The sequence below is a fragment of the Poecile atricapillus genome, chromosome 2 (assembly GCF_030490865.1).
Source record: "Poecile atricapillus isolate bPoeAtr1 chromosome 2, bPoeAtr1.hap1, whole genome shotgun sequence".
Classification (NCBI taxonomy): domain Eukaryota; kingdom Metazoa; phylum Chordata; class Aves; order Passeriformes; family Paridae; genus Poecile; species Poecile atricapillus.
This window is the reverse complement of record NC_081250.1, coordinates 1,105,000-1,120,370: the sequence shown is the minus strand read 5'-3', so window position 1 is coordinate 1,120,370 and position 15,371 is coordinate 1,105,000. Positions and strand designations below refer to the sequence as shown.

General features: G+C 52.4%; 1 protein-coding gene and 1 long non-coding RNA gene across 9 annotated transcripts in view; one reads left to right on the top strand and one right to left on the bottom strand.

The window, feature by feature from the left end:
- Nucleotides 1–1,310: 1,310 nt before the first annotated feature.
- Nucleotides 1,311–5,435, bottom strand: LOC131575704 (uncharacterized). The gene is made up of 3 exons (XR_009276838.1): nt 5,125–5,435; nt 4,492–4,588; nt 1,311–1,575 (listed from the first exon to the last, which is right to left on the bottom strand). It is a non-coding gene; the product is annotated as an uncharacterized LOC131575704 (long non-coding RNA).
- A 2,272-nt stretch (nt 5,436–7,707) lies between these two features.
- The window catches only part of MAP4 (microtubule associated protein 4), a 145,785-nt gene continuing 138,121 nt past the window's right edge, over nt 7,708–15,371 (top strand). For all 8 annotated transcript variants that reach the window (XM_058831475.1, XM_058831474.1, XM_058831469.1 and 5 more), the window contains exon 1: nt 7,708–7,845. The gene's annotated coding sequence lies outside the window, so the exon portion shown is untranslated. The remainder of the gene's footprint in view (nt 7,846–15,371) is intronic.

Below are 15,371 nucleotides of genomic sequence, written 5' to 3'. Positions count from 1 at the left end.
TGAAGGAGTTGTATTCCTATTCCGAGCATTCGCTTCCCCCTCCGCCCCCTTCCTTAAAGCCACTCCTTTTTGGGAGATGAATGAGAATTATAATGGGAATTCTCCCTCGTAGTACTGAGAGCTGCTGTCATTTTCCCCAGCTCTTGTGGCTTTTAATTCAAGAGCAGAAAGAGAAATCATGGCAGTTTGTGGCCTTTCAGCACAAGCTTTGGAAATTACTGGCGTTTTTTTTCTCCCTGCAACGATGGAATTTCACAATTCAGGTCTCCAGGTCTGTTGTGGAGTCCCAAGGGATGAAATTGCCCTCTAGAGCCTGTGTTTACATTGTCTCTTCCAGAAAGCTCGGCTTTAACAACATGGTGATTAAATTAGATGACAGATTGAGTTTCATCCTTCGGCATTTCCAGGGAACTTTTAATTCCACCATCAGCCACCCTGTGGTTCAGCTCTGCTGCAGCTTGTGCTGCACTTTCTCTGTGCTCCTTGGGACCAGTTTCTGCAGCCACAGCCTCATCCCTGCTGTCCCTTCCTTCTTGTCCTTTCTCCAGCTTTGGATGTGAGACAATTCCTCAGAGTTCCCCTCTCTGCCCCAGCCTCAGGGATGAGTCAATTCATTCTGCTCTGCTTTGGCAGCCAGGGCTTGGGAGAGAGGCAGGAAACTTTTCCAAGCCTGAAAAACCTTCCTGGTGAGGGGATTGGTGTGGAAGGTTCCCGTTCCAGGGCTGTGGAGCCGTGTGGGATTCGTTACCTGGTGCTGGGAGCTGCCAGCCCAGCCCAGCACGAGCAGCTGGGGCTGAGGGGCTGCCAGGGACAGGAACCAGCTCTGGCTCCTCAGGTGAGTCCAGAGGAGGCCACAGAGCTGCTCCGAGGGCTGGGTCCCTCTGCCCATGGCAGGGGTGGAACAGGATCATCCTCAAGGTCCCTTCCCAGCCAAACCAGGAATTCTCTACTCAAGCAGAGCTCTGCCCTTGCTGCTAAGGTGACACTGCCTTTAATCTACACAGAGACCTTGCTCCTAGCCTGAAAAGGTGTTTTTCATGCAATTTTCCTGTGCAGCTCATATTTAAAGCTGCAGCATCTGCATGAAAGCCACACACCCTTTATTTGCATGCCTGAAGTGCTGAGCGTGCAGGACGGGCCCGGCAGTGGCTGCACGGCTCAGGATGAGCAGCACACGTGTCCTTCCCAGCACACATGTCCTTCACAGGGTGCATGCAAATGGCCTGGCTGCCCAAACTGAAAATAAACATCAGAAAATGTCCTGGGAATTCTTCAGGCAGCCAAAGCCATCTTCATGGCAAGGGGAACTTCATGAGAGTCAGGTTTCTAAAGTGGCATTTCCAAAATCAGACTTGGGTACTACTGTGCATAGAGTGTCCTGACCTCTGGCCAGGCTGGCAGCAAGAGGAACAAGGTGTTAGAGATTTAAGGGAAGGGAGATGAAGAGTAATGGAAGTATTGGAACAGGGATGAGCAATGCAGGAAATGCATGGAGGTGGAACAGTCTTTCCAAAGACAATTCCCACAGCACACTGTGAGGAGATTCAGGAGAGTTCACCAAAAGCAGGAGGGCACCTGTGGAAGGGAGAAGAGCACGTGGTGAGACACTGAGACATCAGCCACCTCAGGAGAGGTCAGAAATGATGTGATGGAACCAGAGCAAATGCTGAATGGGAAGATTGGGAAGGGAAGATGCAGCAGAAAACCTCCATTCTTTTTTCTGTTGTAATGTGCAAACAGAGGAATTAGAAGGCAGGACCACTACCCTCTGTAAATTACAGCCACGAGAAAGTGCTGTCCCTGGCTTAGGAGGACTCAGGAAGGGAGTGGTCTCAGGATTGCTTAGAGTACTCCTAAAGAGTGGTGTGAAAAGTGTGTGCTCTGAAAAGTGCTGTCCCAGAGCTCCAAGCAGCACAGGAGGAGACTCAGCGTGAGGAGATCACCCCTGTTTGGTCTGTGCCTGGCACAGCACAGCTGGCACAGCTGGCTCCAGACACAAGGTCCCACACCAGCCTTTCACAATTCCCTTGTTTTAGCCCAGCAGGTCTCACAGCAGAGGCCTGGAAATCCTCTGGACCCCGTGTCCTTCACGTCAGCCCCCTCGGGCCTCTCCTCCCAGCCTGCAGGTGAGTGGTCAGAACTTTCCCCTTTGCTGCTCTCTGCACCTCATCTTGTACCTGCTCCCCCTAAGAAGAAATGAAACCAGCCCAGATCCCTGCCCCTGACACACTGTCCTTGTCAGTGAAGGGTATGACTTGCACAAAACTTCTTGCAGACCCTCAGGCCCGATGGAGAGGGCTCTTTGCAGATGCTTTTCCCCAGAACAGTCGTCTTCTGTCTCATCAGGCAGCTTTTGTCAGTCCTGGTTACACGCTCTGTCTAGTTTGGGCTGGGAGCTCCTCAGGGCCCAAAGACCTCTCACCCTCTCCTGTCCCCCAAGTGTCCTGTGCACCAGAAGCAGGACAGGAATAGCAAATCACCATCAAAGTGATCAGGAGTCATTTGGGAGCAGTGTGTTTCGCACAGCAAGGAAGGAAACATCCGTGGCTGCACCAGGGAGAGCGGCACCGAGTGGAGAATGTCACAATCCCCTCTGTCCCCACTTGGGAGTTTGAGGAGAATAATTTGATTGAAAGGCAAATCCTTTAATCTGCAGATATAAATCAGCAGAGTGGCAGAATTGCTTAGGATGGAACATATCATATAGGGCATGTCCTGTATGTCTTTTCCCTTTAAACAACCACGGGCCCTCCAGCTGTTAACCTATTTATAAAAGGTAACTTAAGGCTAAGCGCAAACTCCTGAGGACATTTCATTCTGTCATTACAGCACAGATTTTTCTGCCTCAGAATAATTGAGCTTGGTTTATGAAGGCCCAGGCTAGGGAAGAGATCAGCTCTGCTACTAAAAGCCCTCTCCAGAGGAGGAGGATGAAGCATTCCAGAAGGCCAGGCTGCTTCCAAGGACGAGGCTCTGCTTGGAGAAAGAACGATGCAAATGTCAGCTACTGCATCCTGACAAGCCCCTGCAGGTTCTCCTCTTCCCACATGTGAAATGCCAAGCTCCTGCTCCTGTGCTGTGTGTGGGAAGTGTCCCAGGTCACTCGCAGCAGGACCTGTGGTGCAGGACAGCAGCAGGAGCTGTGTTTTCTGGGAGCTCTTGGCAATGGAAATCCCTGCCCCAGCCTCAGTGCAGCCCCCAGCCACCTTCCTCCTCCTCCTCCTCCATGGCCCCACATGAGGTTACAGCTGACGGAGAGATCCCAGATCAGGAGATCACGGGGTGTGCCAGCTGCAAGGCAAATCCCATGACCAGTCAGAGAGCCTTGACAGGTCTCTGGGATGGCAGGGATCCCTGGCCGAAATTCCATGCCTTCCATTGTGCTGGTGACAGCTTTGATGAGCAGAACAGCCCTGTCTGGCTGGCAAATGTGACCCACAATGCTTTTGCTGTCTCCAGAGCAGCGTCCTGCCTCATTGAGGAGTTACCTTCCCCTTGCGTCCCTGATCCATGATAGGGGAATGATGAGACATTTGTTTTGTAAGAGTATTCAAATTCTCCAAGCTACTTACAGACATTCACTTTCAAAAGTGAATGAGGTGAAATTTCCTGAAAAGGAGAGTCTGTGGGTGCTGCTTCAAGTGTGGAGGCAATTCCCTGCTCCACTCAAACCCTTTCCAGATCTGCTTCATGAGTTTTTCTCCTTGACAAAGTTTGGGTTCATTACTTACTGACTGCACTGCTGGGCATTCATTTTTGGACATGACCCCTGCATGGGCTCTGCTGCCTGTCTGGAATGAGTGAGGGATGTGAGGAGTGACAGCTCAGCCCCTGGCAGCACCACTTTCCTGGAGCCCAGACAGACCCCAGAGCCAGGACAGACCCCGGAGCCTGGACAGACCCCGGAGCCTGGACAGACCCTGGAGCGTGGACAGACCCTGGACAGACCCCAGAGCCCAGACAGACCTCAAGAGCCTGGACAGACCCTGGAGCCTGGACAGACCCCGCAGTGCCCTCCTGGGCACCCACATCCCGTGCTTTGAGCATGGAATGATGAACTCCTGCCAAACAGGCAGGAAAGCTGCCCAGGTCGTTACTGCTTATCTCCACCGCTTGTGCTGTCAGTGCCCTGGGACGGGCCGTGTCACCCAGCGTCCTTCATTTGCAGCGCTCCCATCAAAGCGGTGACGAACGAGCGTTCCCCACACTGAGCTTTCCCTTTCCAGCTCTCCCGCAGGTGACTCACCCAGTGCAGGTCAGGCCCACGCTGAGAGCAGCCCCGCTGCTGCCTGCCCTGCCTGCCCTGCTGGGCTAATGGGACTGGCCACGAGTGACTCCTTAGGGAGATGAGCTGGGCCCTTTCCCTTTTCCACAGCCACTTTCCCTGTCTGGCTTGATGACAGGGCAGAGCCATTGCCTAAACACCTTCTCTCCTGCCACCAACCCCACCAAACAAAATTCCCCCCTCTGCAGGGACGAGGACAGACACACCTGTGGCGTCTCACAGATTTTGTCCGCCTTACACTGAGGACATTGGCTCATGCTGCCCTCCCTTCCAGGCCACATGGAGATGGAGAGGACTTGGAGTCTGGAAAAGCAAGTGGAGAAATAGGTTATTTTCTTTAGAGGGACAAACAAAGATAAAGGAGATGCTTTGAATTTTTGCAGAGGTGAAGTATGTGGGGAGGCAACAAACGGAGTGTGGCCTGAGGTTGCTCCCAGGAAGCAGAGAACAGACATCAGATTTTAAATCAAACCAAGGAAGTTTCATATTAAACAGTGCCCTTGGAAGCTGTGCTAAGCTTGGGTGGAATTCCTTCCTTCCTTCCTTCCTTCCTTCCTTCCTTCCTTCCTTCCTTCCTTCCTTCCTTCCTTCCTTCCTTCCTTCCTTCCTTCCTTCCTTCCTTCCTTCCTTCCTTCCTTCCTTCCTTCCTTCCTTCCTTCCTTCCTTCCTTCCTTCCTTCCTTCCTTCCTTCCTTCCTTCCTTCCTTCCTTCCTCCCTCCCTCCCTCCCTCCCTCCCTCCCTTCCTCCCCACAGTTGCCTGCTGCAGTTTATACCTTACAACAGGCACACCTGTGGCATTACAGGGCTCTACCTGCTCTGCTTTATGATTTCAGGTGTACCTGGCTGGGATTTGGGCGAGGTGTCAGAGCTGTCATGTGACAAGGAGAAGCCTGGGCACACCATCCTTAATCCACCAAAGGTTTGCTCCTGTGTGATCGCTGTGCAGCGAAGGGCTCTCAGGTTTTTCTTCTGGGGAATAAATTCTAGGCTGGGAATTTAGAAGGAATGATCAAGAAGCTCTTTTTGAAGCCAAAAGCAGTCAGCCCAGTGGTAAGACATGCACTGATGTAACCCATTGCTTTTTGTTGTATTACTGAGCCTGTTGCAGAGACACAAAAAGCACTGTCCTGCTCTAGGACCAGTGCACACCCTGTCTCGACACAACAGAAAGGCTCCAGAGGGGGAGAGAGGTGGTTTCCTAAGGAGAGAGAGGCATCTTTAAGTGTCTGATGATCAGGGTAGGCTGGGACAGTCCTGAAATTCAAACCGCTGCCCGACCCTCCCAAATAAAGCCATCAGGATGCTATTTTATCTTGGAGCTTAAAAATAGCCCACGGTACAAGCAGTTGTTATGGATCTGCCTTTCACCAGGACACGGGATTTCCCCTTAGCAGCTCTGGCCCTGGAAAGGTACCGAGGCTTGGGAGGCTGGGACAGGGGTGGGCAGAAGGTGCAGCTTAACCCTGCCTGGATGGGGTGTGCCCCCTCCCACACCTCATGCCAAGGGTGTTTCCTCCCTCCAGTGACCAGACACGAGACACACCTATTTTTGTTTTAATTTAGTCACCATGCTTTGATTTTCTTATCTGGCAGGCCAGCGTGTCCCATATTTTCATGATTTAGTAGCTCTGCAGCTCCCTCTGGGCAGATGGGTGACACAGAGCCCTTGGGGACATGCAGGAGCCTTGCTGTCAACAGACAGGGGATGATGTCCCTCCCTCCCTGCTCCCAAAATACTCTGTAATGGTTTGTCTGTGAGGAATGAGGCTGGATGTTCCTCCTGCGGGGCTGCTGTCACCTCACCAACCCAATGTCCCCTCACGCTCGTCTCAGGGAGTTTCAGCCACAGGAAATGGTTTCACTGAGGGCAAACTGAGGTTACAGTGATGGTGGATGAGGGAACAGTGACTGGTGTCACCCACCTGGACTTGTGCAAGATGTTCAGCTCAGGAGATCTTTGTCAGGGATGTTATGGATGGAGCTCTCGGTGGATAAGGAAGGGGCTGGACAGTCACACTCAGACTTGTGGTCACTGGCTCGGTGTCCAAGTGCTGAGCAGTGACGAGAGGGACGCTCAGGGGTCGGGGAGTTCCAGCACCTAAAGGGACTCCAGGAGAGCTGGAGAGGGACTTTGGACAAGGGATGGAGGGACAGGATACAGGGAATGTCTGTAAACTGAAGGAGGGTAGATTTAGAATGTTTGTTGGGGAGAAATTCTTGGCTGTGAGAGTGAGGAGGCCCTGGCACAGGTGCCCAGAGCGGCTATGGCTGCTCCTGGATCCCTGGCAGTGCCCAAGGCCAGGCTGGACAAAGCTTGGAGCACCTGGGGCAGCAGAACATGTCCTGTCCATGGCAGGGATGATCCTTAAGGTCCATTCCAACCCAAGCCAGTCTGTGATTCCACAGCTGTGCCTGCTGTAAAAACATGTCCTTTCATCCCTCACCGTCCTGCCATCTACACTTCATCCCTTTATCCTGTTTTCCTGCTCTCCTCCTGCCCTCCTGCCTGCACAGAGAGCTGCCTTTCTGGGCCAGAAGGGCCACGGAGGATTAAGAGCAGCAGCACGAGTGGTCCCTGCTGTTCGGCCACCTGGAGGGGTGGCTGGGCGCTCCATCTGTCCCTGGGCACTGCTTTATCACCAGACTCCTTCCAGCTCCTTCACAGCCACGAGTTCCGTGCCACACAGGCGTGCACACGCTCGCAGGGTTTCTCCCCCCCTTTAAATATCGCCCTTTTCTGCCTCACCTCAGCTTTCCCAAAGCATGGGATCTCCTTCATCCCCTAAGCCTCGTCCCTTCGGCCGCGTCTCCTCAACCCCTGTCTCCCCTCAGACCCGTTCCCTCAGCTCCTCTCTCCCCTCAACCTCCATCTCCCCTCAGCCCCATCCCCTCAGCTCCTTCCTCTCCTCAGCCCCTCTCCCCTCAGCCTCTGTCTCCCCTCAGCTCCTTTCTCCCCTCAACCTCCATCTCCCCTCAGCCCCATCCCCTCAGCTCCTTCCTCCCCTCAGCCCCTCTCTCCCCTCAGCCCCTCTCTGCCCTCTCCCCTCAGCTCCTTCCTCTCCTCAGACCCCCTCTCTCCTCAGACCCCCTCTCCCCTCAACCCCCGTCTCCCCTCAGCCCCCCTCTCCCCTCAACCTCCGTCTCCCCTCAGCCCCTTCCTCCCCTCAGCCCCCCTCTCCCCTCAGTCGTGTCCCCCCAGCCCAGCCCCCGCCCTCCATCGCCGCCCTTTGGCCCCGCCCCCGATCCCACCCCCTCCTCTGACCCCGCCCCCGTCCCCGCCCCGCGCCGCACCCAACCGCGCTGCCCGTTCACCGCAGCGCCTCCTCCGCCCCGCGCGGCCGCGCGCCGCCCGCGCTCGCTCTGATTGGTCGGTGCCGGGCGCGGCGCGGCGCTGATTGGGCCGGCCGGCGCTGGCCCCGCCCCCCGGCCAGCAGGATAGTGCGCTCGGCGCGCGGCCAGCGCGGCTCCCCTCCCCGCTCCTCCTCCCGCCGGGCCCGCAGGGGACAGCGACACTCGCCAGGCGCCTCCGTCCCGGCGCTGCCCCGCGCCCCCGCCGCTCGGTAAGGCCGCGGGGAGGGGGCTGCGCCCGGGGACGGGGAGCGGGGACACCGCGGTGCGGGCGCGGCGCCCTCCGACACGGCGGAGGGGGCGGCCCGGGCCGAGCGGGGGCTCCGGCCGAGCCGGTGTCCGGGGGGCCGGGGCCGGGCCGGGCCGGGAGGTGGCGGCGGCCGCGGGGCGCGGGAGCCGCGCAGGGAGCGGCCGCAGCATCCCCGAGCATCTCCCGGGGGAGCCGGCGGAGGCAGCGGGCGCTGCCGGGCGCGGCTTTGTTGCTCGGGGCAGGGGCTGGGTGGGTCCGCGGCTCTGAGGGGGCTCCCGGCGTTCCCCGGCCTTGCTCCCGCAGGGTCCCTTCGGGTCCGGCCTCCCCGGACACGGCCACCCGCGGCTTTCGCTCAAGGGCCGCGCAGCCTTTCCGCACTTCTCCTTGGGACGGCTCGAAACTTTTCGTGCCGCCTTTTCTTCCTTCCCCGCTCCGCTTCCTTCGGCTCCCTCGTATTCCCGGCTTTATAAGGACGGCAGCGGGCTCGCAGCGGGATGAGGATGAGCATGGGCAGAGCTCGGCTCGGAGCGCTGGGTGTGGCGAGCAGGGGATGCGCCAGGCTCCAGGCCTCTGCTCAGTCATCGCAGCACAGCCCAGCCACAAATGCGGGCCCGCTTTCGGGATGAGCAAACTCCTCTCGCACAGCACGGCCGGGCTGTAAGGTACAACAATTAAACAAGAGTTCGTCATGCAGGGTTGATGTTAAGTTTAAGCTCAAGGCGGTGAAGTTTTGGGTTCTGCAGATGCTGTTCTGCTGCCAAAAGCTGCTTCTAAGTGGATCGTGGTAGTATGAGTATTGTATGCTCTCCCTCTCTTAGGGGGGAGTGTTAAAAGCCTGGTCTGTGAACATACTGAACCTGAATTTCGATGTTTAGTTCTCTTTTCTTTACGTGGTTCTTGATCCCTCTTACTTGGTTGTTCCCTCGCTTATTTCCTTCCCCCGATTCCTATATGGGTTGAGCAGATTAACCCGTAGATTTTAGAGTTTTTAAAAAAGTTTTTTATTTACTTTTAAGGCTGGAATAATCTATTCAGTGAACCATGTTCTTCCCAGTTTACAATTCCAGCTGAAAGGCTTCTTGAATAATACAACAGCCATCCAAGTCCTGCTCAGCGTTTCAGTGTGGAGTAACAAGCCTTGCTCAGGGCCTCCTCCTGCTCTGCGTGTGATGCTGCTGCAGCTTCATTTTGTAAACTGAAGACAGGGCTGCACTGGAGTTTTACAACTCTAAAGCCTCTTTTCTCCTTGCCAGGGCCTGATGTCCCATCTGGTATTGTGTCTATAAGGTGCAGTTGCAGCTTGATGAACTCCTCCTTTATTTGAGGAAGAGAAATTGTAACTCAGAATTATTCAGGTTGACAATACAGTTATGATAAAGGTGACTGGACAGGCCATGGGTTTTTGTTTGTTTTTCTTTGTGAGAACCGATGACATTTCTGATTATCCTTCCAGATGCATTTTTGGAAGGAGGATTCATGGGCTCTTTTAAAGTTTTTAATTTTTTATTCTTTTGTGCCTTCTTGCATCAGAAGAGATGGGCTTTTTCAGTGTGAAAAAGAGCTTAACTTACTTGCTGTTGCAAGAGCAGCAATATCCTGTGTCTTTTGTTTTGTTTGGTAATAATTACATGTTAGTGACAAATAATAAGCTTGAAGGCAGAATAGCTGATCTGTTTGTGACTGTGATTGTTGACTCTGAAGCTGAAGGCCGTGGATATTATTAAATCTGTTTTTATGTGTCTCTACAGAAATGACATCAGAGAAAGATCAGATAATACAAAGAAGTGTCAGTGGTTTGAAGATGCCAGCCTGGGGAGTTCAGCTAGAGCCTGGTGTTGCCATGGGTACAGTTTGTGGGTCACCCCTGGTTCCCCCGAGCCCTCAGCTGATATTAGGAGAGGATTATGTCACTCCTGTCCTTAAAGAACAAACGGGGAGGCTGCTGGAGGGTGCTTATGGCAGCGGATCCTGACTTTAGCAGCTTGTTCCTCCAAAGCCAGGGCTGTGCCAGGCACTGTCCCCACCTGGCCACTGGTCCCAGGCGGGTTCCCAGCATGAGGGGACACCGTGGGGCACCAGGGCTGTGCTCTGCTGGCTGCAGCACCTCACCCTGGCACCAGATCTGCTGTAACAACTTGTCTAGTTTGTCTGTGGGGAGCTTTGAAGGTTGTGAGCGCTGGTAAATGATCAGTGCAGCTCTGTTTGGGTGAGCACTGGGGTGGATAATCACAGCACAGGCTCCCACACACTGCTGGAACCAACCTGGGCTTACTCTGGGAGCAGGGTGTGCTGGTAAATGTCATTTACAGGTGGAAGTACTAATTCTGAAGTACTGGGGTTCAGTGCTCTCGTTTGTTCCCTCCCAGGGACAGCAGGCAGTTTGAGTCAAGGTTTTAATTAGCAGAGGATTGCCTAAACTGTTCTGTGATGATATTAAACACCCCCTCACCTCCAACAGCGAGAACAGAAGCAAACTGGGGTTTTGGAGGGTCAGAAGGTGAGGCTGAGTGGAGGCTGGGGCAGGACTGGATTTCCAGCCTTAAGCTCGTTATGTGAAGTCTGATGAGTGCTCAGTTGAACCAAATGAATTACGTATTCCTGCTGGTAAAAGGGCTGACACAGCTGTAATTTCAGCGAATGGAGCTGTAATTATATTTGAGGTCCCAACCCCTGTAGTATTTTAGTGGTTGCCTCTCTTCCCTGGAAATAAATGAATCTGAGCCATTCAGTCAGAGCTCTGAGTTCTTGCAGAGTTCAGGTCTGGTTTGTTCCACTGCATGTTCTTGTTCTCATCTACCTCAGGCTTAAACTCACCTGCTGGTTGCTGAGCCAGTGATGTCTCCATCACTCAGTACTCAGAGTGTTTTTTGTCTCTCTGCTTCCAAATTCTGACCCACACCAAACTTATGACTCAGGGAACCACTGGTCAGACAGGGTTTAGGCCTGTCAGGGTGAATTCAAGCTAATTGCAATTCAAATGAAAGTGATGGTTACTTGAAAGCGAAATAATGTGTGACTATACCTTGATTTGGTCCAGAAAAACCCCAAATAATTTATTTTGCTAGGCCAGACATAGATAGGAAGATAAAATTCCAGTCTCCTCCGCTGAGAATGAAGAGTTCAGGGCGTGTTACTCATCGTGTTGTTGCGAGTCAGATTGCAGACTACAAAATTATAATTTGTGTAGGTACTTGTGGAGTTTCAAAGGCAAATTGGAGTTGCTGATAGTGCTCTGAAAGGCAGAGTTATTTCCTGGAACTTCAAGTTTGTGCTTCCTGTCCCAAATAAAAAGACAAATCTCTTGCTTAGTCAAATGTCTGTGTTCACAGCTTCCTCGTGCTGTAACATCAATTGAACAGATTATTTCTGTGCTGGCTTTTTTTCTCCTCCTTGAAGGCAAATGAAATTATAGTCAGCTGTAGATCAGAGAAACCAGGGGTCTGTTATTACAGCACATGGGAGGGTGGCAGAGAGCTCAGACCTTGAGCTGCCAGCTCTCCACAGAGTTCATCTCCAGAGGAAAGGGTGGATGTCCTTTGGAGCAGGTTCTTGGGAGATGGTGGAAAAGCTGGGCTGGGCAGAGCAGGTAGGACTCCTGCATCCCATGGGGGGATGTCTCCTCCTACAGCTCAGAAACCAATTCCATGGCTTAGTGTTCTGCACATGGGAAGGAATTTCTCGTGGGAAGAAAAGGTCAGTGAAATCAGTTGCTGTAGATGTTATGCAGATTTTAACTTGGTAATGAGAAGAATGAAATACTTGTGGCTCACACTGGTGCCCTGTGTTGCTCATGGGGAGGCTTCTTAATATTATGTTAGAAATGTTTAAATATTTAAATTTATTTAAAATTATTGGGAAATCTGACTCTGAAGGATTACGAACAGGCATCGGTGTGATGCTCTAGCACTCTTAAAAATGACATCAGGACTGTGTTGAGGATTTGTCCCAAGCAAGATCAGTCTGAGTTACTCATTTTTGTTTGTTGCTGCAAGAGCCCATATTTTGGAATGCTGGAGAAGCAAAACTTTTTGTAGTTGTTGCTGTAGAAAACACGGGAGACACTGAGTTAATGGGAAGTGTAGGTTACTCCCTGGATAAAAATGGCTGCACATGTAAATGATGGTGTATTCCAGCTCCATAATGCACTTTGTTCCCTGGAAATGTCTGCTGCAAGGTGGGAAAGTGCTGGGTTATTTATTCTGGAGACAGGAAGGGAAGGGGATGATTTCTTTCCTGGCTCTTAGAAAAGGCTGCTCCTTGCTGCTCTTTTAATCCTTCCCTTATTTCACTCCCAGCCTCTCGGAACTTTTCTCGGGTAGAGTGGCAACTGCTGAATTGGTAGTTCCTCCGGGGAGTAGCAAGATAGCAGCACTGAGATAAAGCTCTCAGTGTCCCTGTGATTTGAACAAAACTGGCAAACAAGAACAATAGTTGTAGTTGCATTATCGAGGGAGGTTTGTGTAACGCAGTAGGCCCTGGATTAACTTTCCTTTGCCAAGGTTGGATTTCCAGCCTCTTGGAGCTGTAACTCCCCTTATGAAGAGAGTTGAGCCCAGCCAAACACCGTGCTGGGGGCTGTCCCCTGCCCCAAATGAGTGTTGGAAGAGTGGCTGTGTGGGTGGGAGGAAGGTTGAAAGCACTAGGTGTATCCCTGAGGAGGTGACGTGACACTCGCGGTGTAACTGCGGATTAACGTGGGATGAGTTTGCCCCGGCTGCGTGCTGGCTATCAGGCTACTCCGAGGAGCTGCAGGAGGCTTCTGGGAGAAGTATGCAGTTAATCACATCCATTAGCATGATTAAAATCCTGATTAGCCTGTGTCACTCACTCCCATTTTCCTCCTACACCTCGCCCCTTTTTATCCGGGGCGTTTGCAAGTACGAGCAGCAGCGAGGCTGGGAATCGTAGATGGATCCCAGGATTCTGGGCTTTGTGCTGGAACAAAGCTCCTCAGAAAGCTCCCCAGCTGCTGGCTGAACAGAACATCTGGAAAATCAGCCCTTCACAGCTGGAGGAGCCTCAGCAGGACTGTGGAGAAGCCAGTTGAGAATGGAGCAGGCTCGTCTTGCTCGTGTCCCATATCTGGTGTGTCCTAAGGCTGGGATTTGAACATCTCCATCCCTGTGTGCTCAGGAGCCCCCTGTGCTGGTGACACCTTGGGGCAGGGCTCCTCTGGCCTCCAACAACCAGAGCTGCATGGGCTGGAGAACAAGTCCAGGGCTGGGATGATAGAGAAAGACAAGGCTGAAATTGAGGTTAGGGAAACTGCAGATCAGCTGCTTGGATTTTGACTAGAAGTAGGAAAAAAACAAACAAAAAAAATTAGATAATTATGTAAATTCCTGTGTGCAAAAACTCTCTTTTTTAAAAACTTCAGTGGCTGGGGAGATACTGCGATTCAGGCTGGACCTTTTTGGAAAAGCAAACGTCTCTGAGCATTAGGTCATACACTTCCAACACATTCCCGCCTGGGAGTGAGTCATTGTCTTTTGTAAAATTGTATTAGAGCTACATCATCCCCGAAAGCTGTTTTTCAGCTGAATTTAGGGTGTTGACACTTGCTCTAAACAAAGTAAAACTATGGGAGCATTTATCAGAGCAATTTCAAAGTGTGTTTACATATTCTGGAGTTGTGACTCCTGAAGTGCCAGAGCTCAGTTCATTCTTGTGAGTGGAAATCCTCAGCTCTCACACTGAGGATGGGGCAAATACCTCCAGGTAACTTAAATGATGTTTGTGAAGTGCTTAAAATCCTCTGGAAGGAGCAGAGAAACACCCAGGTGCTTTTACCTGCACTCATTTCTCCTGCCTCCCACTCGATTCTTGCAGGGACTGTGGTGTGTTGCCTCTTGGCTGGAGATACTCTGGCAGTTTGTCCTTCCAGGAGTTGATACTGAGGGTTTGTTTCCATATTATGACTTTATTTTCCCTAACAAAACTTGTTTGAGGTCCCAGCCCTCCTCCACTTCATGCTTTCTATCAGTTTGTTGTGGCAGAAGTTCAGTGCAGTGAAATGGGGCGGTGAGAAATGGGTCGGTGCTCAGGTGGGATTTCTACAATTAATTTTAGAAGCTGCATCAATTCTGTTAAAAGGGAAGTAGAAACAGCTGCTTGGAGCAGGGGATGCCCAGCACTCCTCACACTGCCTTTGCTGGGGAAACTGATGGGGAAATGCTCTCAGTGGGGTGAGGAAGAGCTTGGGGTGAGGAATCCTTGGCTGGCTCTCATTGGAAAGGCTCAGGCTGCCAGGCACAGCTGGATCCCAGAATGATTTGGGTTGGAAGGAGATCCCCCAGGGCAGGGTGAGCTGCAGCAGGTGACACAGGGATGTGTCCAGAGACTCCAGGTCCCCCTGGGCAGCTGTTCCAGGCTCTTCCTCCTGCCCAGCTCCAACTTGCTGCCTTCTGCTCTGTGACCTGGCTCTGGCACTGCTGTCAGCACTGGCTCATCTCCACAGAGCTCATCTCCAGAGGAAAGGGTGGGTGTCCTTTGGAGCAGGTTCTTGGGATGGTGGAAAAGCTGGGCAGGGCAGGAAGGACCCCTGCATCCCGTGGGGGGATTTCTCCCACAGTCTCCCCTCATGTGGGAGATGCTCCAGCCCCCAAATCCAAATTCAGTGTCGCTGTGTTTGCTGTTCACTCCATTTCAGCTCCTCAGAAAGGGAAGCTGAGTGCAGACAGCAGTGAGGAGAGGGCAGGAATTAAACCCTTTGAACTGCTGTGAGCAGGATGCAAATGGAAATCTGAACGTTGTGCTTCTCTGACAGTTTTCTGTAATCCCCTCTGGGAAGCCCTGGGCATTTTTAAGCACATGATTCTCAGAAGTTGAGCTGGGCCTGGGTTTCAGGCAGACTGAGAGGATGAGGTTGGCTCTGCTGGAAGGTGGTCCCTGGGTTAGGCTGAAGGCCCCATGGCCTGGGAGATGCTCCTGGTGGTGACATCTACCAGGGACAGCTTCCCCTGTGGCTGGGTGCAGCTTGGTCCACACTAGAGGAGAAAATCAGCAATGACGTGAAATCAGCAGCGATGTTGGATGTGAAATGCTGTTGGAAATACTGAGGAAAACCCAATTGTAAACAACAGATTAAAGGAAGTGTTTTTAAACGTGGTTGTTGGTGCTGATTGTAGCAATTCCAAGTGCTTGATTTCTGCCTGTACCCTCATTGCTCTCTGCACCCAGGTTCCCTTTCTGGTGCACTGAAATGGTGTTAACACAACAACACTGAATTTGGAATGTTAATTTTTCCTAGAATCCCAGAATGGTGTGGGTTGAAAGATCATCTCATTCCAGCCCTTGCCTTGGACAGGGACACCTTCACTATCCCAGGGTGCTCCAATCCCCATCCAGCCTGGCCTGGGACACTTCCAGGAATGGGGGATTTTGGTGTTGTTGAAGGGGTGGATTCCTCATGGTGGCTTTTTTGTGTTTAACCTCCAAATTTCAGCCACTGTTGCAGCTTTATTAAGTGCAGTGCCTTGTTAAAATTGC